The 22494-nt window shown below is 41.2% G+C and overlaps 1 protein-coding gene and 1 long non-coding RNA gene across 7 annotated transcripts in view; one reads left to right on the forward strand and one right to left on the reverse strand.

The window, feature by feature from the left end:
• Positions 1–22494, forward strand: part of CEP128 (centrosomal protein 128) — a 176657-nt gene that overhangs the window by 77793 nt on the left and 76370 nt on the right. The window lies entirely within an intron of this gene.
• LOC309372785 lies at positions 86–21097 on the reverse strand. Its single transcript, XR_014169684.1, has 3 exons — positions 20771–21097; positions 4893–5011; positions 86–238 (listed from the first exon to the last, which is right to left on the reverse strand). It is a non-coding gene; the product is annotated as an uncharacterized lncRNA (long non-coding RNA).

The raw sequence follows: 22494 nt of genomic DNA on the forward strand, positions 1-22494 counted from the left end.
TGATTGATTTAAATCATTGATTAAATCATTGATTTAAAACATTTAAATGACTTCAACCACTGAGTCAAATAAACAGTCTTCAACATTTTCAGATTCAGACATACCTTTAAGTAGGATGCAGGAGAATGTTAGTGAAAATGGTGGTATAAATTGCCGGTGTTTGCTTATTCCCCCATATCTGGTACAGAAATCAGTCCAGTGAATATGATTGATATTCAGTCTGATTGTTGCTTTCAGTCTGCAAATGATACAAAGCTTGATTACATACCTCCCCACTTTGCATTGTGTTTCCATTGCGCTGGATCATAGTGCATGTGGTCTATAGAAGGGAGTGGGAACCTTCTTTCTCTTGAGGGCTGCATTCCCTCAGGGTAATCTGCCAGGGGCCGTGTGCTGGCAGTGGATGGGCTGAAGCCAGTGGTAGTCACTGCCAGAATCAAAATGGGGAGGGTCTGCCCATTTCCCTTCCTCTCTTTTTGCCACCTTCTCCCCTCTTTAGCCCCCTGCTTACTTGGTTGCCAAGGTTGGGGCAAATTGCTATTGGCTGAGGTTTGTACTGCTCACTTGCAGAGGGCTTTCCCCTTATTCTTCTTTCCATTGCCCCATTTGTTTTGGATGCCTGGGCCCCATTTTCCCCCTCCAGCCCCCCTCCCATCAGCACTGACTTAGTCTGAAGGAGGTTCCTCACTCCTGGTCCAGAGAGGCTGGAGGTCCAACTCAGATCAAGCTTTGCAAATGATTTGATGTGTGTGGAGTGATGCAATGTAGTTGTTGTTGTTTTAAGTGTTTTCCCTGAGTCCATTCTGACTTAAGCCAGAGAGGAGGGCTTGTCCACCACTGTGTACAATTTTTTCCTCCTAATTTAAATGCAAAAAATAGTTTTTAAAGCACATGAAATTTCAGATACATATACCAGTACTGTTTTGACCTGCTAATTTTGCAGTCTTTATTAGTTGCCAGATTTTGTAGATAAGGCCTTCCACAATGTCACATTATGAATACTTAGTCCTAATCTTGTACATGTGAAGTTCTGTTATTTTCCTTCTATTATAAAAGTAATTGCTACTGTCCATTATTGTAGTTCTTAGCTTCTGCTAATGTATGCAGCTGCCTCATTTAAACTTCATAATTATGGAGTATCCGAAGCATTAGATGTTATATTTTTCTATACAGCATAAGCTGATGTTCATTAAAGACAATTATTTTAGCATGGATTTTGTTCTTAGTTTTTCTAAATTGCGTAAGGGAGGAGAAATATTTGTATCATCCGAGCACACTCTTTGAATCGTTAAATCTTTCATAACTGGACTGAGCATCCTTGAAGTGTAATTGACAATTAGTTTTGTATTAAACTAAAACTTTTGTTTTTTAAAGAAACCTTAAGATTAAAAGAAAGCTAATCTTCTAAATTAACCAGTGTTTAAAACCAATTCTACAAAAGGAAACATCAACGAAATGTAATAAAAACAGTAAATATTCATTTGATAAGAGCAATGAAAATCCCTTGCCCTTTGATCTCTGCTAATTCATTAATTGGATTACTGTAGACAGCCTTGCATACAAAAAGATTTCTGTGGCATAATTTTGCTCTGTTTACCTTCTCCCTCATGAATTAAAGGAGGGAACATCTTATAGATCCTTTTTATCTGTATTGCAGATAATTTGCTTTATTGTACATATATGAATTATGCCAGTTAAAAGTTCTGTGCATCAAAATTCTCTAAAGAGGATTCTGGATGGATTAGAGAGGGGCAATTTTTGTATGTCAGCCTCATCCCTGTGCAGATGTAACGTTCTAGATCTCTTTAACCGTGAGCAAGAATTTGCAAAGACCCACCCACAAGCTTCCTTCTTCCTGCTTCCTTCTTCCTTTCGCTAGAAAACTTCCTCTTCTCTTTATAGTTTGCTTTAAATATTCTGTAGTGTTACGTTGCCATTGGTGCTAAATGTGGTTAACACTCTTGGGATTCCTCATAATCAAGGCTATAATTATAGAGCACAAATCTGGTAAGCATGCATGCACCATGACTTTGCTGATGCATATGAAATGCCATAGAATACAACACCAATCCTGGCCCAACTGCACTGGCTGCCAATTAGTTTCTGGGCCCAATTCAAAGCGCTGGTTTTGACCTATAAAGCCTTAAACGGCTAAGGACTGCAACACCTCAATGACTGCTTTTCTCTGTATGAACTGACCTGGACCCTGTGATCATCATCGGAAGCCCTTTGTATGCCCCCTCCATGAGAGGTCTGAAGTGTGGCAACACAACAAGCCTTTTCTGTGTTGGCTCCCCACTTGTGGAATGCTCTCCCCAGCGAGGCTTGCCTGGTGCCCTTGTTACATATCTTTGAGTACTGGGCAAAATATTTTCTCTTCTCACAGACCTTTGGCTAATTAAACAATTTATGGTCTTTTAAACTGTGTTTGTGGGGGTTATTGTTTGTTACTATGTTATGTGTTTTGTGTTTTCGTATTGTAAACTGCCCTGTGGTCCTCGGATGAAGGGCAGAATAGAAGTTCAACAAATGAAAATAAGTACATAAACAGGATACAGTAAATTGTAAATAGCAGAATTAGTGTGAGAGGAGGGAAGGAAAGAAGCCGATAGCATGCTTCAGATCCTCTCATTGTGGGCAGCAGATCAAGAGCATCACTTCTGCACCAATTCAGATCTCACACATGCATCTTCTCTCTCTCTCTCTTCTCTCTCTCTCTCTCTCTCTCTCTCTCTCTCTCTCTCTCTCTCACACACACACACACACACACACAGACTTTCTGGACTGAAAAATACTGATTTATAAGTCAGATTGTGATCCTTGAAGAAATTAATGTGAAACATTCAGATAATCAGAAGAATTTCACTCTTTTGCAAAGTCACAACCTCCCTTAGAAAAATAATTGTCATAGGTATATATGTGTGTCATTGGAATCTCTTGCAGTGGTGACTATCATGAAAAAGTAATTATTGCCAAAGCATTCACCAGGAAGTGGGGAATCTTAAACTCCCCTCTGTTGTTTTTGTGCTTTGGGCCTGTAGAAGTATGGAAGGGAGTATCTAAGAAAGTTGCTGTTCTTTAAATTTGCAAGCAAAGTAGGAAAAGGAAGAGTTTTATTTGGAGTACAATTTGCATCAGTTTTGACAAGAATATTAAGTAGTTTAAGGTTAAATCCAGAGCATATCTAATTGGGGTTGCGCTCATTATTCACATATAACTTAGCCAACAACACAACTCTGAGCTCTGATGAATGGTGTTCACTTAAATAGCAAATAGCAAGGAATTATTCCTACTAATTGCGCATACTGCTGTAACAAATGCTATATTGCACACCCATTTGCAGGATAATGCTAAGTCACTGGTGTATACTATATGTTGCAGTATGGTACACAATTAGCAGGAAAAGCTGCAGACCTACTTGAATTGTTTTTTCAGAAGAATAAAAAAAATGAGAGATTAAAGAATAGAAGAGAGAATGAAATGCGTATGGAAATCAACACAAGGTCACTTATCTGAAACATCTGGATATCTATGGGGAATGCAGTTTTGTTTTGTTTTTAAAGTTGACTTTAATGTTATGGGTGGCTGTCTTTTAAGTAGCCTTTCCCAATCTGGTGTTGCCTCATTGGTTCCTAATTGGTAAACTGTGGAGCCCAGGGGGTCTGTGTAACCCACCCAGGAATCATTCACATAACAAAAACTACCATAGAAATATCAAAAGTAAGGGGTCCATGGCTTGGCTTTTGAAAAACAGGGGCCTGCAGTACTTGGCTAATTGAGGACCACGGCTTTAGATGTTTTAGTTTAAACCAGGCAGAGGCAAACTCGGCTCTCCAGATGTTTTGGGACTACAGTTCCCATCATCCCTGACCACTGGTCCTGTTAGCTAGGGATCATGGTGGTTGTAGTCCCAAAACATCTGGAGGGCCGAGTTTGCCTATGCCTGGTTTAAAACACCTATTAGCTGCACCCATCATGGTCAGGGGTGATGGGAGCAATGGGAGAGTGTTCCCTGACCTTCCAGTTCAAAATGAATGGATATGATTCTGTGCATGCCCAGAGTGTTCAGTTCACTTGCTCTGTGGTGCTTGGTTAATGGGAGCCAGCGTGCACTTCAATTAGGAGATTCGTGCTGTGCTTTGGTGTATTCTTCAGTGCCCTGCTCAGGCAGCCTCCTGCCTCACACGGAGTACAAAATTCTTTGCCACAGGGTGTGTTGATAGTCTGCAACATCGTTTAATTTAAAAGCGATTAGACAAATGAATGAAAGGATGAGGCTATCGGTGGCTACTGATCATGGTAACTCTATGCTACCTCCAGAATCTGACGCAGCATGCCTCTGAATACCAGTTACTGAGGAACTACAAAAAACGAGGGCCATTGCCTTCATGTCTGGTTTGTGGGCTTCCTAGAGGCCAATGGTTACTCCTAACTGGTCACTGTGGGGACTTGATAGCATTTGATTTCACCCAGCAGGGCTCTTCTTAAGCTCTTAAATGCTGCTGTGTATGCATAGTGGAGAACTGTGTTTGACTTTCTGACATACCCAGACCACGCCTGCTAACTGGGCAATAGTCAATAGTTTGGGATTCGACCTCAGATTGCCTGAGCCAGCTATTGCTTCATCTCCTCCCCCCCCCCCTTTCGCCCTACCAATTCTACAAGATCACAAGTCTGGGATGTCATTGTTTTGATGACTTTCTGGTGTACTTTCCCTTGCTTCAGAGATATTTCCAAGGTGGAAGATTTATTTACCTTTTACTGTGGTTATCTCAAACATCTTGCGCCCCCCCCCCATTTTTTTACAGATAGCGTACAATGTGTTTCTGTTATCTTATTTTTAACTGAGGGAAGTCAATTTCCAACAGTAAATGAAGGTTTGAAATTCTTACATGATCCTGATAGTTTTCCAGTGTGTATCCCTTTTCCATTCTCCTCCCCCATTGCAGTTCCTTCAGTGGATACCATTATTCCTTCAAACTGTTTTTTGTTTTTCTAGAACAGAGAAATTCTGTAATCAAAGAACAAGCTGTTAGACATTTTTTGGTGTGTGTGTATGTGTGTGTGTGTAACTCTTGGATTTATCTTTTGACAACCCCCCCCCAGGTGTGGATTAAGTATCTTTGCATATTTTTAGAGATAGAAGGATTTTTTTCCCTGTTGTTTCACTGAGAATACTTAAATTATGTGTATTCTGGCAAACAATCAGCTGTGATTTGCTTCATGCAAATATATGTGTGTGTACCTTTGATGTCTGACATAACCAGAATTGGATATCTCTGTCCTTAGGCTGAAGCAGCTGCACACAAAACTTATTTTTCAAAAGCTTTTGTATAAATTGACCATTCTTCCCTCGTCTTAAACACCGTGTGGTGTTTTTGCTTTCACAAATATCTGCTGGGGATTTTGAGATAAATCAGAACCTCTCGTCTTTAGTCAGTTTTGAGAACACTATCGTAGGCTAATGGTAGACAGGCCATAAATACCGCTTGACTCATGCTCCTTTATTAAATTGATCTTGACTCTGTCACTGGACCCCCCATTCTCCATCCCTCCATAAAAATGTCCAGCTGACTTGGCCTCTTTTTTTCTGCCTTTATTGCCTTTTCAGTGAAATAAGTCTGCTTTTGAGTACCTTGCTTAATGCTGTGTCCCCACCCCCTTATATTAAACTCTTTCTCATGTGATCCTCTATCCCCCCCCCCCCCCGCACTTTAGCAGACTATTTGGGGAAGGGCCATAGCTCAAGAATAGAGCACATGACTGATGTCCTGCAAAGTTGTAACCTGGAGTTGCATAGAAGTTGAGAGAATAGAAGAATCTTGCAGATTTTTTGGGAGAGCAAGAGTTCCTACAGAATATAGAAAAATAAACCATTGAAACAATGTGGCACAAGGTGTTATGTCTTAAGTTCTTTCATCACAGCATCTATTCCAAACATCATTAATTGTGCTGTGCTTGTTAGTACTTGGATAGCAATGAACTCCACACCTCAAAGGTGACACAAAATGTATGGTAACAAATGTATGGTAACATATGTTAGACAGCTTCAGCAAAACCTGTATAAAAAAGAGTGACCAACTCTCTTTCAGTTTAAATCCCCCCACAAATTTTCCTTGCACCTGGAGTTCTTACTTGGCACAGATAATGTAGAAAAGCCGCTACTGATAAGCCTGAATGAGAGGGTAATTTAGCAAAAGTGATTCAAGTGTGGGTGGAAGATTAAACTAACAGGAAAATAATGTTCTCCAGGTCCAGTTATAACCAATACTAATGTTATCTCATAACAGAATATCACGTTGTTGTTGTTGTTGTTGTTTAGTCGTTTAGTCGTGTCCGACTCTTCGTGACCCCATGGACCAGAGAACGCCAGGCACCTCTGTCCTCTACTGCCTCCCGCAGTTTGGTCAAACTCATGCTGGTAGCCTCGAAAACAGAATATCACAGTTTCCCATAATTTTGAGTTGTGGAGATTTTTTTTCAATAGAACTGCATTTCCCCCTAAGAAATGCTTCATCTGAATCTCCTGAGCCATCTTGAGTAAATTTGACAACCGTGAGGCTGAAAGCATCCTTTGGGAATATTATACCAGGCCATTGGGATGGGCGTTCATCTGTAGTGCGTCTGAGAAACAGTTTATGAGCAGATTCAGATAGGTCGCCATGTTGGTCTGATGCAGTTGAAATATATATAAAAATAAAGAACTTGTCCAGTAGCACCTTTGTTGTTGTTGTTGTTTAGTCGTGCCCAACTCTTCGTGACCCCATGGACCAGAGCACGCCGGGCACTCCTGTCTTCCACTGTCTCCCGCAGTTTGGTCAAACTCATGCTGGCAGCATCGAGAACACTATCCAACCATCTCATCCTCTGTCGTCCCCTTCTCCTTGTGCCCTCCATCTTTCCCAACATCAGGGTCTTTTCCAGGGAGTCTTCTCTTCTCATGACGTGGCCAAAGTATTGGAGCCTCAGCTTCAGGATCTGTCCTTCCAGTGAGCACTCAGAGACCAACTAAATTTGTTCTTGGTATAAGCTTTCGTTTATGAGCACTTAGCCAATATTCAAAGGAGAGAAACACGAAAGCACAGATGTAGAAGGCACACCCATGTAATTGGATAGAACTGTTTTTGTTGGCATCTGTCTGTCTTGGGAAACAATGGAAGAGTGTGCCTTTGGGGGTGAAATCAAACTGTTGGAGAGTTACAGTGCCTGCTGCAGCTAAAGCATTGTACTGGATGGTACAGTGCATGTTCTCGTGGAAGGACACAACTCTCTTGTGGAACTCAAGTGGTTATCGTATCTTGTTGAACAGTGTGAAGAGTCCTTTTTGGCTGATGAGGTCAAAGACCTATTGATATAAGAATTAGAGGCCTCAGGTGTATACTTTGAGTATAATATGATTTTAGATGTTTTAAATGTGTTGTTTTAATTCCATTTAACCTCTTAGATTGAAAGGTCTGCTCTCGGTGTCTTTTCTAGGAGCTGGCATTTTACAGCCCCTGTGCTCTCTGTCCCATAAACAACAAGGCTAATCTATCCGTAGCTTGGGTTGGCATAAACAGATGGCTCAAATGGCCTCCAGGATGTTGTTCCAGGCCTCTCATGAATTCACACCAGGGTATTAAGGATTTCTGATTAACTGCTGCAGCCAATCAGAAGACGTGCCCTGGCTCCCGAACTGTTTCGGGAATCAAACAGACTCCCGGAACGGATTAAGTTCAGGAACCAAGGTTCCACTTTATTGCAATAAAAATACTGGGTCCCTATCAGGATGCTGGGCCTGCCTCTTTATTCCTTGGTTCCATGTTTTTCTTTAATTTTCCCTCTCCTCAATATTGAATCAGAGGAGTGAGGAGCAAATTCTCATGGCACTATGAAGGCGATGTACAAGGGGCACCTGCAGCTGGTGCAGTGAGAAAATCATGCCACAGATAGAACAATATACAGGTGAAATAGACAGGGTGGGGGTGAAGAAGAAACTGAGAGCATGAAGTCAAGGGAGAGAGGTAGAGGTAGCATACAATTGTGCTTTCTTATATACGGGTCTTATGGAAGTGGCCATCTGTTGGGACTGAAAACTCAGAACAAATAAGTGCCAGGAGATTCAAGCTGTGGTCTATCACGGAGATAAGAAAAGCAATAAAGACAACAAGCATTGCGGCAAATGGGTTGTTGGATTCTATCATTAAAGCACACCTTACTTAGCTGATAATTAATATATCAAATCAGATATGCTGTTTGCAGGAGTGCCAACTTCTTACACAGCTGTATATGCTAGATAATGAAACATTCAAACGAGCACAACAAAAATAAAATGAATGGTGCATCCTATCTGAAAAAGGAGGGATTTTGACTAGCAAAGGAACATCAGTGCACACATAGCTATAATTTCATACAATTTTTGCTTTCCTTGCTTATGTTTCTTGGATAGTACAGTAGTGACTTTCTCAAATAAAAAAAAAGGAGGCTGGATCATTAATGTAGTTATTTGCTAGGATAAGTCACTCTTTTCAAACCTCTGTGTTTTTGTTTCAGACTGATTAGATCCTTCAAAAGAGAGAGATCAATTTGGGCAGGGGTAGATTTTTTTGGGGGGGTGTGCTTGAAAGTATCCTTCAACTGTCTCAAACCTCTCAAGTTTATCAGATATTCAAACCAACCAAACAACTCCTTAGAAACTTGTCCTTGTTTTCCCCTGATTCTAGAGGACACCCCAGAACCTCTGGAAGGTGGTAGCTCCCGTTGTCCAAGATATTTGCCCCCCCCGACCTCTCTCAGGTGAGACAGGCCAAGTGTGCTCCCTCTCCTCAACAGATAAAATTTCCAGTGCATATACAGTGGTACCTCGCGTTAAGAACTTAATTCGTTCTGGAGGTCCGTTCTTAACCTGAAACTGTTCTTAATCTGAAGCACCACTTTAGATAATGGGGCCTCTCGCTGCCGCCGCACCACCACTGCACGATTTCTGTTCTCATCCTGAAGCAAAGTTTTTAACCTGACATACTATTTCTGGGTTAGTGGAGTCTGTAACCTGAAGCGTCTGTAACGCGAGGTACCACTTTACCCAAATGTCTAAAGAAAGAGAAAAGCCCACAGTGACTGACTGTTCAGTGTTAGCATTTCATGGAAAGGAAAGGTTGTGTTGCATTTGTGTCTTGGGAATCTTTCAGGGAGCCTTTTTATTTTAGTGCCATGTTCAAAGCTTAATCCTTTAAATCCTTTCCTATGCTGCCAGTTTTATTAATATTTGTTTCTGAAGTAGTCATATGGACAAGAAAATGAAAGCTGTTACTGCTCCGGTATCAATTAAAGCCACATATGTTTACTATCCCCAGTACAAAACTAGTTCACTCCCATTGTGATACAGTAGAGTTGTCCTTGTTAGGCACATAGGTAATCAAGCAGGATCTACCAGTATGCTCAATAAGTCTAGTTAGTGGGGTGGGAGAGCTGGGGGGGGGGGGTGCACCTAGCAACCAATGTGCTACTTTAGTTTCAGATAGTACATAGGTAAAGGTAAAGGGACTCCTGACTGTTAGGTCCAGTCATGACCGACTCTGGGGTTGGGCACTCATCTCGCTTTATTGGCTGAGGGAGCCGGCATACAGCTTCCGGGTCATGTGGTCAGCATGACTAAGCCGCTTCTGGTGAACCAGAGCAGCGCACGGAAACACTGTTTACCTTCCTGCCAGAGCGGTACCTATTTATCTACTTGCACGTTGACGTGCTTTCAAACTGCTAGGTTGACAGGAGAAGGGACCGAGCAATGGGAGCTCACCCCGTCATGCGGATTCGAACCGCCGACCTTCTGATCGGCAAGATCCTGGTTTTGCAGTATTCAAAACACACCACATTTCTCTTCTGCTCTCTGCCTATCCCAGGAACCTATGTGTTTTCTTTAAGGTTTGAAGCCATTTTAATTTCTTAAGGGTGGGAAGGATCCATTGCTTCTTCATGCCAGAACCTGATACTTTTAGCACCTGGGAGGAGCTTAGTCAGCCTGTAACCTCTGTCTTGGAACTGAATCTACAAGCTGACCTCATAAAGCTTGCCATACTTTCTGCACATGCTGTAGAGGCAAATGGGGCTTGTCAACCTGGGAAGGTAGTTCATCTAGGACAAGGAAAACTCTGATCCTAAACCTCCGCTGCCTTGCAGGACATCTTCGGCAGAAGAAAAGCCTAAGGAGTAAACTACACAAATCCAGAGTGGAGTCCCTAAGACAGTTGGATGGCACCTTGCATGCCTCCTTCCGGCAACTGCGGCAGCCAAGCTGCTGCCCAGTGTACCACTGATTTCCTTTGTACCACATCAGTGAGGCCAAGAGGGGAGTCTTGCTGTGTAGGAAGCCCAGGACCCATACATATTTCCCAGGCTTGCGCACCAGGGAGGTCACTTTGGTGCTGCTAATGCAGCAAAAACAATGTGGTTTGGCTTCACCTCAGAGGCGCATGCCATCGTCTCTTGAGACAGACTGATGCCAACAACTACTTTTGTGACATTTTGGTTGGTTCCAATAAAGGTATTGCCCAACTGTGGATTTTGAAGTTTTAAATATTTATTTTAGTTGGTTAGAACTCTGCTGAATTCTGAAACACGATTAATTTGTCACAGACGAAGCTGGCTGACTTAATTGCTTTTCACGGATGATCATGACGTGTGCTCATAAACCAAACCAGATTATTTTCTGTGAAAGGAACAGTGAGAGCTCAAAGTTTGAGAGGTTCTGTTTGTTTGTTATTTGGTACAAAGAGTACGTTTCTGTTCTTCTAGGTTAAAATTGTGAACCTTCCTTCTCCCACAAAAGAAAATTAATGATGGACAGATATTGACCTTAGTCTCTTGAAATGCTTTACTATTCTTGCATTGCAGAAGCAGTTGCTAAAATGATCACAGATAATTTTGTCTTTACTTAGGAAAAAAATTGATATCTCTTCATGTACTCCATAACTTGAATCAAAGCAGGTTTTGTTCAGAGCACTTTTTAAACATCATCTTTGTTTCTGAAAGTGTATGTAAATCTGCTGTTGGATATTTGCTGCAGGAAATATATATTAAAGGCACAAGAGCTGTGTGTCCCATTGATAGGAATTGCCTCCTGACAGAACTGTATTTACTTGTAATTTTGTGCCCAAAAAAGAACACCACTATGTTGACCGAATATTTCTGTATACAGTATTCTTAAATATATATTTAAATGTATTGGGCTTTGCTATCTTCTGCAATGGGAATCCTTCCTTTGATGCTAGGAAAATGTGAAAAATCCTAGAAACAAGTAAGGGAAGCCTTTGTTTGGTTCCTAAAATGCCCACACTGGCTGAGTTTCCAGGTGCTGGTGTAGTTAGGAGATTCAACATGGCCTTCTCCCCTGTAGGCCCAGCTCCCTGATGACACAGGGAAAATCTATGCTTCACTGTCTTCTATATTACTAGCATAATGTAATGACTGCCCAAAGCCCATACAAATTAAAGTTAGGATGAGAGAATATCTGTGACTTACGTCTTCCTCTACCACTACTAGATTCAGAGGCACATAGTGGAGCTGATGTCAGTTGTCCCAACTGCTCATCCATGCTTTATGGCTCATAACTGTGTGAAAAGCTGGGAGTTTGTGTATGGCCAAACAGCAAGGATGAGCAGATAAATAGGGGTGGAGTATGGGTGTGGAGAAAACACTTTTTAAAATGAATTTACTAGACAAAGGGCTTGATTTAGATACAATGTATCAGTACGGGGAACATGTAAGGGTTGTAATACAGTTGTACCTTGGTTCCCAAACGGCTTGGCTCCTGAACAAATCGGCTCCCGAACGCCACAAACCCGGATGTAAGTGTTCCGGTTTGCAAACTTTTTTGGGAAGCCAAATGTCCGGTTCGTCTGTTGGCATTGTTTCTGGGGCCAATCAGCCAATCAGAAGCCGTGCCTTGTTTTGCGAATGTTTTGGAAGTTGAAAGGACTTCCAGAACGGATTGAGTTCGGGAACCAAGGTACCACTGTACTATGTATTTGTTGCTGACCAACAGCTGGCTGGCCTGGGGAAAACTGGGTTCTTTAAATATTGAGAAAATTGTAAAATTACACTTTTGATTGGCTTGTGGGTAGGAATTATTGAGCACTCATTGGGCAGGAAAAGTGGGAGAATTCTATGCCACTCAAATAAGATTTATTATTACTATTACTATTTTATTTATTAAATTTATATAAGGCCCTATACCAGCAGGTCTCAGGGCGCTTCAGATTGGTTGAAGGATAGGCTGGTTGGGACATAAATAGGCCTGTTCTGCTAGTGTTGAGAGAGACTGGAAGCAGAGATGAAGAAGAGGGAAAGAAGAGGGCACAGGTGAAGAAAAATATCTGAAGAAGACGGTGGAAGTCTGGATCTGAAACAGAAACAGGTAGATAAAGGCAAAGCTAAGGCTGAAGACTGGAAGTGAAGCCATTAAGGGCATTAATTTTTGAGGAGAATTCTGCAAGGAGTTTCCGGAGTTGATGTGAGTAAGAATTGTCTACAGACCTGGCTCAAAAGAAACCAGCTGGCATCAACTACGTAGTGATGAGATGAACTGGGGAAGAGGGGCTAAAGGTAATGGAGAGTTTGGTTTTAACTAGGTTTTACCAGCCGTCTTTATGTAAACCTCTGTAACCATCAGCAACCTTACTGCATCAAATACAAGTAAATCTTCAAGAAACAGTAACAAATGGAAGTACAGGTAAAACTCGAAAAATTAGAATATTGTGGAAAATTTTATTTATTTCAGTGAAATAAATGAACTTTCCCACAATCTTTTACTTTTTTGAGTTTTACCTGTACAGCGTGCAATTCACTTTATCATACCTTTATAATTTATAAAGAATATTTTGTTACTTTTATTTAATTGTAAAAGCGTGTCTGGCTGGCACACCTACTGGGATATAATTAAAGGTGTTGGTAAACAATAAAGTGGAGGCATTTGGTTGTAGTAGTAGGAAGGTGAACCAGCAGTGGTGAATAAAAACTGGTTTTTCCCCCTATAAAAAACAGGTGGACCTCACTGCAATGGGTATGAAAGAAGCAGAGCAAAAACATACTTAAGGAAGAGAAAAGGAGGAACAAAGAGGATTACAGGGAGATAGAAGGGGAAAGGGGAAAAGTGGGTGGAGTTTAACAAGGGTGGTGCTGCAAAGAGAGCGTGCCATGGGACAGAAAGGTGGGTTATAGAAGACTGTGGTTTAAAAGAAAAAAATCAAGCTAAAATTGTAGCAAAATATGCTTTTTCACAGTTAATGTTATGATATAGATTTTTTGAGTTATTAAAAATGTAGAAGTGTCTTGAGTTGTGCACCGTGGAATATATGGTATAACTGTATTTCTTTTACCTTTTTTGTAATACCTTCGCCTCTGCAGACTTTTTTTTTTTAAAGTTATTACAAGAAATGTGTGTTATATTTTCCTGTCTCCTGCAAACAGATGGGTGGACTGGACTAATGTCCGAACTTGATATGTAGAGTTGCGTCATGAATGTGCTTCTCAGATTTTATTGGTCTATCTTAATCTGCACAAGAGGTGTCCAATTACAAAGGATCCAACAAACAGAACATTTCAAACATGTGTTTTTTATGTTCAATCCTACATATTGCAGAAGAAAGACTTGGATCTGTTTGTAGTCTCCAAAAAAAATTCAGACGCTAAAAAACACATCACATTCCTATTCTTTTACTCACTGCCCCCAGTCTCATTCTGTAAATGACAAAGCACTGCCTGCCATTTAAATTGTACGTTTATTTCACAGTTAGCTGTTTCTGTCCACCCACACCTTGTGCACAAAACTGAGTTCCTTTTAATCCTGCATTCTAGTTTGGCAGCCTTATTTTTGTAACATTCAGTTTTTATCAAATGGTTTTATAGCATTCGCGGTGACTCTGCCTTCCGTTCCCACAAATATAGGCATAGGGTTTGTTCTAATTACTTCAAACTTCGAAGTAAAGAATTATAAACTAATTTTTTAAAACCAGGTTTTGTTAGGCGCTTTGTCTGCTTTTAAACTTAATGTTCCTGATCATATTCTGCGCTGCTCTATCCACACGGCTTAAGTTAACTTTTTCTTGCATAAAGGTAATAGCTTTCTTGGTTGTGCCCCTGGTTGGAAAATAATAGTAGGTGGCGAAGTAGCCACTTAGTGCAACCTATGAGAACTCTTTGACAGTGCAATGGACTCCCTCAGAAGTTGGCGGGCTCTCCTTCCTTGGAGGTTCTTAAGTGAAGGTTGGATGGCCATATGTTATAGATGCTTTAGCTGAGATTCCTGCATTGCAGAAGGTTGGACTAAATGACCCTTGGAGACCCTTCTAATTCTACAATTCTATGAGTCTATGATCTTACGGTGTCCACTATCAACAGAGCCCATTGCCTTTCATTTATGCAATTAGCAGCATCTGATTTTACTGTACAAGAGAGCTAGAAAAGAGGATTACAAAAATTCACGGAGGATAAAACTATCAGGGGCTACTAGCAACAATGGCTATGTTCTGCCTCCATCGTTGAAGGTAGTATGCCTCCGAACTCCAGTTCTTGGGATTCACAAGTGGGAAAACAAACCCCTGCTATACTCAGGTCATACAGTGGTACCTCAGGTTACATACGCTTCAGGTTACAGACTCCGCTAACCCAGAAATAGTGCTTCAGTTTAAGAACTTTGCTTCAGGATGAGAACAGAAATCGTGCTCCGGCGGCGCGGCGGCAGCAGGAAGCCCCATTAGCTAAAGTGGTGCTTCAGGTTAAGAACAGTTTCAGGTTAAGTACGGACCTCTGGAACGAATTAAGTACTTAACCTGAGGTACCACTGTACTTTCTGACTGTTGGAATTCTGGCCCAGCTCAGAGGTATGTGCCTATCTGTTCAGGCACCGGCTGAATTCCTTAGACCTCCCTCCGGCGACTCCCGGCAGGATACAACATTCTCGAGGTCCGTTCCGGTGATTTTCCTCAGGCTGTGAGGAAAACACACCAACTGCTCCTCTCTCCCCTTTGGTGTCCCCAGGGAGGGGAAAGAAGCAGACAGAAATCTATTTACATCTTTTATTCCTGTCTTTTACTTCAGTACAGAGAAAACATGTCTGCACTCATCAGCAGTTAGAATAAACTCCACCCATGTACCTCCAGCACAGGTCATATGACAAACCCACTGAGCTAACATCCGGTGCTCAGTACAGAATGGACTGCCCCTTTGTTCCCATGGCAACAGTCACAAACTTCCTGTTTGGCTTTCCAGCCACAAGCAGCAGACTGAGCTGCTTTAGCCTTTGCTTGCTGCTGCATTGCTGCTTTAGAATAACATACTCCCCCTAAAGTATCAATGCGTGCAGCGAGCAAAGCATCATCCAGAGAAGAAAACAAACAGTTGTTATACTTATAACATTCCCCTGTTGTCTTGGCTGCTATAGCCTTTGCTTGCTGCCGCATTGCTGCTTTAGAATAACACTGACTTCCCTTAGGCATCTGGTCAGTGTTAGAAACTGAAATATGAAAGCTAAGAACGAAATGGCACCTTAAACCTCGGTTACTGGCACAACAACAGAATGTCTAGCCACAATTTTTATAACAAGAATACAAATTTGAAAATGTAGAACTTGCAGCTAAAATATTATGTTCATTTTTCACATGGTCTAGTCCTTCCCCTGCCCACCCCCCTAATACTTTTAAGAGGGTCTCTTTTCCAGTCTTCAGAGAGTAGCTGGAAGTGGGGAGGCAGAAAAAGGTCCTCCTTTCCTTCTACTCTGCAGTTTTAATCTGAAATCTTAGGTGCAGTACTGTGCCCAGTGCTCAGAAACTGCTCGCTCTAGTGAAATTCCCTGTTGCAAAATGCGCCTAGAACAATACAGTGGTGCCCCGCAAGACGAACGCCTCGCAAGATGAAAAACCCGCTAGATGAAAGGGTTTTCCGTTTTGGAGGCGCTTCGCAAAACGAATTTCCCTATGGGGTTGCTTCGCAAGACGAAAAAAATCTTGCATCCCCCCGTTTTTTCCGCTTTTTTCGCCCTTTTCTTAAGCCGCTAAGCCGCTTATTAGCTGTTCCGCTGATAAGCCGCTTAACAGCTGATCGCTGGAAGCCGCTTGACAGCTGTAGCACTAATCCGCTAAGCTGTCAATGGGCTTGCTTCGCAAGACGAAAAAACCGCTAGACGAAGAGAATCGCGGAACAAATTCTTTTCGTCTAGCGAGGCACCACTGTAGGAGTTTTGAACACTGTATCTGATGGGCCACTGTGAGAACAGTACACTGAACTGGGACCTTGCTGGTGAAATGCAGGTAATAAATTTAATAATAATAATAGCAATAACTAGATGGGCTATTTGTATGTTTTACATTCTAATCAGGGATAACAATTTGTTTCTCCCTAGCAAGCCACAATTGTTAGCCAATCTAAAACCATAGTTTGTTGTTGACTTGTTGATTGTGGCTTGTTCAGGAGCAACAAACTATGATCCCTCTGATTATGATGTAATGTGATTTGATAGCTTCCTGCTTTGTTTTTTCTGCTGCTGCCAGGAAGAGAGTGAAAAACCTGGAAAGCTGATCTTATCAGTACATGCAGATGTGGCCAAATGGCAGAGTGCTTTAAAGCTGGCTTTTAGTAGTGTTGACATCTGATAATGTAGGAACTGTGTAAAATTCCTAAAGATTTCCTGCTTCTTGAATTCTGTAGTTAGTAGTCTGGATTATATTTTAATCCTTAACTTCTGTTATAATCAGGATGCACACTGCTTAGTCAGCATTCCATGTTAGCTGCTTTCCAAGAACCCATGGAATCATTACCTTGACATATCTCCTTGTTTCCCCGATCAAAGAAATTCTAGTAAGTCTATTAAAAAAAAAACTGTTTTATTGACTTGAGGCCATGACCTTATACATCACTCTGTCCTCTTTTGATCTGTTCCCCTCAGTTTACATTTGTGAGGCATTACTCAGGTGGTCACATGTTTGCTATATGCAAGAACAGACTGTAACTTCCAACTCTGTGCTTGAGACGGTTAATCCAGCACACTGACAAAATGAAATTTCCTGGTGATAGCTTCCCAAAAAATGGGGAGATGAGACAACAGGAAAAGTCTTGAGAGGATTACTCAACACTTCTACAGCATATGAACATTTCTGTATTGTTAGGAAATGAATCCTCTATTGGGAAAAGCAGTTCACAGTGATACTGATGACAACTGAAATGAAACATTGAATCTTTACTATGCTAGCAGATAAGCTTTCACACAGCTATTGTCAGCGACCATCTTCTTCAAAGTGAATGCGGCTGCCTCTGAAAAACGCCCCCCAAATGTTTGAAATACAGTGGTACCTCTGGTTAAGGACTTAATTTGTTCTGGAGGTCTGTTCTTAACCTGAAACTGTTCTTAACCTGAAGCACCACTTTAGCTAATGGGGCCTCCTGCTGCCGCCGTGCCAACGGAGCATGATTTCTGTTCTCATCCTGAAGCAAAGTTCTTAACCTGAAGGACTATTTCTGGGTTAGCGGAGTGTGTAACCTGAAGCGTATGTAACCTGAGGTACCACTGTACTGTGTAGCAGTAAATAAGATGCCGAACATAGGAGCCTGCTAGCTCAGGCCAATGCTCTATCTAGTCCAGCATCTTGTTCTCACAGTGGCCAAAAAGATGCCTGTTTGAATCCCACAAGTGGAGGTAGATAGAGAAGAACACTCTCTCCTCCTGTGGTTTCCAGCAGCAGGCATTCAGAAACATTACAGCATGGGTAGGCAAACTAAGGCCTGGGGGACGGATCCGGCCCAATCGCCTTCTAAATCCGACCTGCAGACGGTCTGGGAATCAGCGTGTTTTTACATGCGTAGCATGGGTAACATGTCCTTTTATTTAAAATGCATCTCTGGGTTATTTGTGGGGCATAGGAATTCATTCATTCCCCCCCTTCAAAATATAGTCCAGCCCCCCACAAGGTCTGAGGGACAGTGGACTGGCGCCCTGCTGAAAAAGTTTACTTACCCCTTCATTACAGCCTCCAACCCTGGAGGCAGAACATAGCCATCATGGCTAGTAGCCACTGATGGCCAACTTCTCCATGAATTTGTCTAATCTTGTTTTAAAGCCACCCAGGTTGGCGGCCATCACTGCCTGCCATGGGAACGAATTCCATTGTTTAATTTTGTGCTACATGAAGAAGCACTTCCTTTTATCTGTCCTGAACCTTTTGACATTTTGCTTCACTGGATGTCCCCGAGTTCTAGTGTTGAGAGTTGGAGAAAAGCCTTTCTGTATCCACTTTCTCCATGTTATAAACTTCTGTCACATCATCATTTGTAGCTTAGGGCCCTTGTATCTATGGGACTGCCTCTCCTGGTATGTCCTGCAGAGGACCTTAAGGTCCATGAATAATCATAGTTTAGAGGCCCCGGGCCCTAAGGAAGGCAGACTATCCTCCACCAGGGCCAGGGCCTTTTCAGTGATGGCTCCTACCTGGTGGAATGCTCTGTCCCATGAGACTAGGGCCCTTCAGGATTTAACCTCCTTCCGTCGGGCCTGTAAGACAGAGCTATTCTGCCTGGCCTTTAATTTGAATTCAGGCTGATTTTTTATTTCCCTTCTCTTCTCTTCCCTCCCCCTTCCCTTTTATGAAGATCACCCATGCTGAGACCCCACAGCTAATTCTCCCCTGACCTCCTCGCTGGCCCAAGTAGGACCAATTCAGCCAGCTAGCCATGGGGATTATTTAATTGATTTTTGAATTTTGAATTTTATTGTTATTCATGTTTTTATACTATATTTTATGCTGCTTTTATAATTAAGTGTTTTAAATTGGTTGTTAGCCGCCCTGAGCCCAGTTTTTGAACCAGGGAGGGCGGGGTATAAATAAATTATTATTATTATTATTGTTATTATTATTAATCTCTCACTTGTCTTTTCTCCAAACTAAAAAGGCCTTTTCATTTTTATGTTGAATGCAGTAATCTAGAGGATTCTTTTGAACTGCGGAATAGTAGAATCATCTCTCTACTGCCCTGGTGGGAACCAGATATGATATCATTTATTCTTTTGATATTATCCCAGGTGTTCTGTGGTTTGTGTGTGTCTTAATTTAGGGTAAGGGGATTATTATTTTCTTCATAAAAGGGGCTGGGAGAATGCGTCAATTAGGTCTCTGAATCTGTGTCTATGCATGAAGCTCTTATGTAAGATGGCACCCATGGCTGGTTGGAGAAAACAAGCTTGAGAAAAGGCTCCAGCTGGGTAAGCCAATGGCCTGCCTTGGTATAATACAGCTTTATGTGCTTACGCACATTTTTAAGGAGAAGCCTCTGATGACGACGCTAAATTTCTACCAGTGTTCTGTTTATTTTAGGAAGGGGTAGTTCCGACTTAGCATTTTATCTATGCGCTTGTGTAAGAAACACTTCATAAACATCTCAAGGAAGTGTTGGAAGTTGCCATTATAGCTGAAATGTGTCTCTTGACAATTTCTTAGAAACCCCTTTGAGGTTTCTTGATTTAGACCCAAAAGCGTTTTTGCACATCATGAAATGTGCCTTTGAGCTTCTCTGGCACTATTCCTGCACATGTGTGAACACCGCTATTGCAGAATAAAAAAGGGGAGAGAATTGATTTTTAATTGATGTGCTCATTCTCCAGCCTGCTGGTTTTGCATTCATAGTGCAGAGATGGTTGTGTTGTTTTTGTTTGCATTTCCAATATTGTGTTTCACATCTGGAAATCCTTTTGACGTAGTTGGTATAATCAAATATCAGAATTTAAGGTCAGAAACCTTTCTATTGTCTAGTGCAAATGTATCATCTCATGATCTCTGTGACCGCAGGGGCTGTAGAGAAGGAGGGGAGAGATTCAAACCAGCTAATCACTACTGCCAGCAAGTGGATATCATTATTCTCTGGCTGCCTCCACTAAGGAGGCCCTTTAACTTCTGGAACTTTACATGCTGATCCAGACTTTCTGTACTGGATAGTGTGGGTATTTAACTAGGCCTCCTGCAAAGGTTAAACCAAAACGATTAGCTTTTACTATAAAGTTGTATAGGACAGCAGTTTACTAATTAGTTTTTTATAAAGTTATTTTTTAAGATGTAAATAAATAAATAAATAAATAAATAAATAAATAAATAATAAGGCAGTTTGAACAGTTAACCATAAAAGCAAATAAAAATAGCAGGAAAAAAACCTCACATTCATTTAAATCTAATCTATATATTTTCCATTTCTCCTCGTTCAGCTTTTGGATCCACTGCAGCCAGTGATGGATTTACATATAAGCTAAACAAGCTATAGCTTAGGGCCCCACTCTCTTGGGGCCCCCAAAAAAATTTAAAGGAGGAAAAAACCTGGGTGTACATTTCCAAAACATAAGATAAAAAAACAAATAAAATAAACCCTACATACAGCAACAGTATGTATTAATAATTAATTCACTATTAATGTACTTCTTCTTAATTGTATTTCAGTTCAACAATTACTTTGATAAAATACATATTTTGCTATGTGCCAATGACTTTAGATACATATTAGGTCCATAAATTGCCATATAGCATATATTCAACACACACAAAAACAGCGACAATTTGTTGCTGACAAAGGACAGCTGGACATATAAAGGGCCCCATTACCTTCAATAGCTTAGGACCTCATCAAACCTAAAAGTGGCCCTGACCGCAGCCCTTTCATTCTTGGCTCCCCCCCCCCTTTCTGATTTCAACTTGTTCTTCCTCATTTCTGACTCTAACATCTGTATTTACATGCATTATTTCTACTCCCCCTCTCAACCTCTTACCCGGTAAGAAGGGCACTAGAGTTCCATTTCAGTTTCTGAATTCCACAAATTGGTTGTGTTTCTTCCTTCTCCCTTTTAGATCTTTGGCTTTGTTTCCCCTTTAGGCTTCAGTTTGCTGGGCTGAACGTTTAAATCTCCTGTTTGACCTTCTGAACCTCCCGGTGAGAACAGCCTCTAAAACAGAAAGCTCCAGTTCTGCAACTCCCCATAATACAAAAAAGGCCGAAAACATTCCATTCCTTCACACTCTCTTAGCCAACGATTGTTTTATCGGGAGCGTCTTGTAGGCTTGCATTTTCCTTCCTCCTCAGCCCTGCGCAAATTGTCTCTTTAGAGTTAATTGTGTTGTGGTGACATGTCTGTTCTTAGGGTAATGCTAACTAACCATGGTTAGCTTTATCTATGATTTGTAAAGTAGCCTCATACCCGGTTTCAAATCAAGTCTTAAACTCTGTGGAGATGTTGCATCGCACCGTGATCACGAGCCGTTTTCCTGGAAGGTTATACCCAGGTACAGTGGTACCTCGGGTTAAGTACTTTGTTCCGGAGGTCCGTTCTTAACCTGAAACTGTTCTTAACCTGAAGCACCACTTTAGCTAATGAGGCCTCCTGCTGTTGCCGTGCCGCCGGAGCACAATTTCTGTTCTCATCCTGAAGCAAAGTTCTTAACCAGAAGGACTATTTCTGGGTTAGCAGAGTCTGTAACCTGAAGCGTCTGTAACCTGAGGTACCATTGTATTAATCAGCCAAAGGCCTGGTTGAAGAGGAGCATTTTTGCCAGGCACCAAAAGTGTGTAATGAAGGCGCCAGTCGAACCTCCCTGGGAATAATCACAAATATTGACATCAAGATAGGAACTTTTCTAATTATAATGATAGATTGGGGGAAATGTTTCATGTGTTTGATGAAAAAATATATTTTGAACTTTTTTTATCTTGTTAGGATAGATGAGCTTTCTCTTTAAGTGTGTAGATGGAAATTTATTTGGGATTTTTGGCTGCTGTGTGTTGTAAACTTTGCCAAATTAAACTTGTGTCCACAAAGTACTAGTGGTGTGGAAATCAACCAAACTATTTGCAAACTTCCATTTAGTGTCTTATTGCAGTGGACAAGCAGAGATGTCAGTTCCGGGTACATTTTGCTTAATTCCTTATTGTTTTCTGGGTTGTGGGGTGGGGTGCTTTTTTTTGTTACTTTGTTTAAAGGCAAGTATGAATGCTTCTGTGAAAAATTAAAGGTGAGCTGTCTGATAAATTTATTTTGATATTTTTCTTTCTTTCCCTTATACGGTATTTATTTTTAATGTTTATCTTATAGACATGGCATACTAATGGTGAAGGTAAATGGTTTGCCTAGTTTTTAGCTTCTTTTCGCAAAGTGCATGAATATAATCAGCATGAATGCTAACTTTCTGCTAGTAAATAAAAACACCTTGGTGAAAACAAGAATTTGAATAACATTGACATGACTTACTGTTTTCATCCTATTTCACATTTTTGTATTTTTACCATGTAGGCATCATATTTATGTATGCTGAAGTATAGAATTGTCTAAGTGGGCAATGTTTTAACTGCTTGTGGAAATGTTTTCCAAAAAGGCCAGCACCCTCTCATTTTGAAGAAATAGGGAGTCAATATTGTCCTACTACATAAAGAAAATAATGGACGGTCCACTTTATGCTGTTCTCTTTTGAAATTAATCATATACATAAGATAAGAAGGTTG

Source organism: Podarcis melisellensis (genome assembly GCF_964234715.1).
Source record: "Podarcis melisellensis genome assembly, chromosome: 1".
NCBI lineage: Eukaryota > Metazoa > Chordata > Lepidosauria > Squamata > Lacertidae > Podarcis > Podarcis melisellensis.